We start from the raw sequence: 3,034 nt of genomic DNA, 5'->3' as shown, positions 1-3,034 counted from the left end.
GCCACCCAGCTGCCCTCTCTTTTTTTGCTTTAAAAAAACCCTACTTTCCATCTTAGATTAAATACTCTGTATTAGTTCTAAGGTAGAAGAGCAGTAAGAGCTGTGCAGTTGGGATTAAGTGACTTGCCTAGGGTCACATAGCTAGGAAGTGTCTGAAGCCAGATTTGAGCCAAGGACCTTCTGTCTCCAGGCCTGGTTCTCTAACCATTGAGCCACCTAGTTGCCCTTTCATCCACTGAATTACCTAGCTGCTCCGCCAGTGCTCATTTCCTTGGGTGTCTTGCTCTTCCCCAAACTATAGGCTGGGGGATTTGACATTCTTTAAGAGAAATGAAACAAATAAAGAAACATTCTTGAGGTTCTATGTGAAGAAAAAAATCTTACAATTATTAGGTACATAAATTGGAATGGGATGCCATGATATGTGGTAAATATTCCCTTAGTCAATTGAGGCTTTCTCAGGGATATTGAAGTGAGAATTCTCATTCAGGTAAATGGCTTCTGAGCTCCCTTCCAACTCTGAGATTCTCTATGAAAAATAAGTCAAACTTTGGCCCTACCCTCATTCAGGTCACAACCACCCATATATACAAAAAGAACTATGATGCAAAGTTTTACACATTAAATGTCCATCAAAGATATAAACCAATTGTCATTAAAGATAGGGGTAAGAGTCTATGAACTGGGATCAGAAAAATTTCCGAAATTATTGCAATGTGTTTATTAATTATTTCAATATATTTCCTTTGCAATCCTATATATTTTATTTCATGAATATAAAAACATCATTATGACCAGGGAGTGCATAGGCTTTATTAGATAGCCAAAGGGGTCCATGACACAACATAGGTTAAGAACCCACATTCTAGATGAATAATAGCCTAGAATAGGCAAATGGAAGAGTAGAGTTCTAGCCAATTAGATAGCAATTTGGGAGCCTTGGGTAGCTAGGAAGAGGTAAGACCATTTTGTTATGGAGGGATCAGAGAGGCTAAAGGCAGGAGATAGTAATTGAGGTCGATCATAAATGATGGGTGGGATTTCACCAATCAGAGAGACAGAGAGGGAGGACTTCTGGTAGAGAATGGCAAGTAGTTCAGTATGAGTATTAGTGACTGGTCATTATCTTCCAATTTATTCCTTACTTATTTCCCTTCTTGAATCTCTATCTAGTTGGCCCTAGCTTTATGGGTGCTTATTACTCTACCCTTTGTTTAATTGTACCAGGGCAGCCATGGTTCTTTGTTATCTTATCCAGATCAGAGAATTCACCCATTTTAGAGACAGAGAAAGAAAAAATATCTCAAAATCCAGAAGGCTCTTCCATTAACTTGCTCCTTGAATTGGAACATGAAACATTGATTTAAACCAACCAGAAGGCATTACAAATGTGATCTCTCTTGGCTCCATAAGCACTGGATTGATAAGAAACAAATTAAAAATGCAGGTTTTTCAAAGAACTGCAGAGATGTGTATTGCCAACAGAATTGGTCTTCTCCTGTGGGCCACTTTAGACTCTCCCAGTGTGAAACATAGATGGGAATGATTACTGCCCACGGTGAGGACATCAAAGCTGGGCATTGGAGTTCACTGAAGACATTTTGAAGTTCTGTTTATTTGATCCATGCATAAATAAGCTTTTGAGTCTGCAGGGGCCTCCTTTAGCTGTTGATGGTGGGTAGCAAGTCCTTCAGGGGTGAACTCTCAAACTAGGTCAAATGGCTGAAGCAGGTTTCTTAGCTTTCTCTTCAGATTTCTTCCCACTAAAGGGATTACAAAAGAAAAAAAAAACACCATCACCAGGCAGGATAAATCAGTCTCAATACTTTCTATCATGACTATAGGCACTGCTAAGAGGAATTTTAAAAAGCAGAGATAATGTCTAATAAGGTCATATGTATCTTTTACAGCTTGCAGAATGGAGACTGCCAAGGCTGAAGGCTTATGGATGTCAAGACTTAGCTTGATAATTAGCAGAATGATTAACTTTTTAGGCTTAGACTGGAGCTTTTCAACTGAATGATTGCATGTGACCAATGTCAATTCTATTGATGGCCTGACTTATTGACTGAAGAAAGAAAGAATTTCAATCTTAATGATTTGCTAGCACTGATACACCTAGTAGATATAATCTGGATCATATCTCTGAAGCCTTTCTTCTCTTCCCCTTTTGCCCTCTTCCCTCCAATCCTATCCCCACATAGACAGGAGCATAAGACAGGTCATTGGAGCAAATTTATACAACTTGTCACTGTCTCCTCTCAACTCATATGTCCATCATTCTAATTTAGGTTGCTATCACCACTCAGATAAATTATTTCCCCCTCCCATTACCATCCCAAATCCTTTTTGCTTGGGCTTTACAAGATTACTGTTCATAAAACAGACCCCCCAAATTATAGAATTTCAGAATTAGAAGTTACCTTTTTGTTGTTGTTCAATTGTTTCAGTTGTGTCTGACCCTCTCGGGACCAATTTGAAATTTTCTTGGCAAAGATACTGGATTGGTTTGCCTTTTCCTTCTCCAACTCATTTTACAGATGAGAAACTGAGGCAAATAGGCTTAAGTGACTTGCCCAGAATCACACAGCTAGTAAATGTCTGAGGCCAGATTTGAACTCAGGGAGATGAGTTCATTCAAGGCTTGGTACTCTAGCCACTGTACCACCTAGTTGCCTATGAAGGTATCTTAGAAATCATTTTATGCTCTCCTACTTTAACCTCCATTTAATAGATTAGGGAATTGAAACCCTGAAAAAAAGTTAAGGGACTTGCCTAAGATAATTTGCTGTGTTTAAACTTATTTTTTAAATAGAAATTTCAAGTGTTCTGTTCCATCCTATTTGAATCCAAAAATATGTTAGCACTGTATCCTAGCATGTCTTCTTGAGACACAGACATTTATTCTCTAGGTTCCTCCCCTGTAGGGTGCGATTATAATTTAGTAATCTCTGGATGATACCTGCCACTTATTATTATTTTTAAAAATAGAAATGAAGCACTATGCTAAAAAACAGTCCTATATTTCTCAGTG

Source organism: Gracilinanus agilis, chromosome 2 (genome assembly GCF_016433145.1).
Source record: "Gracilinanus agilis isolate LMUSP501 chromosome 2, AgileGrace, whole genome shotgun sequence".
Classification (NCBI taxonomy): domain Eukaryota; kingdom Metazoa; phylum Chordata; class Mammalia; order Didelphimorphia; family Didelphidae; genus Gracilinanus; species Gracilinanus agilis.
Note: the sequence above shows the minus strand (reverse complement) of the source record.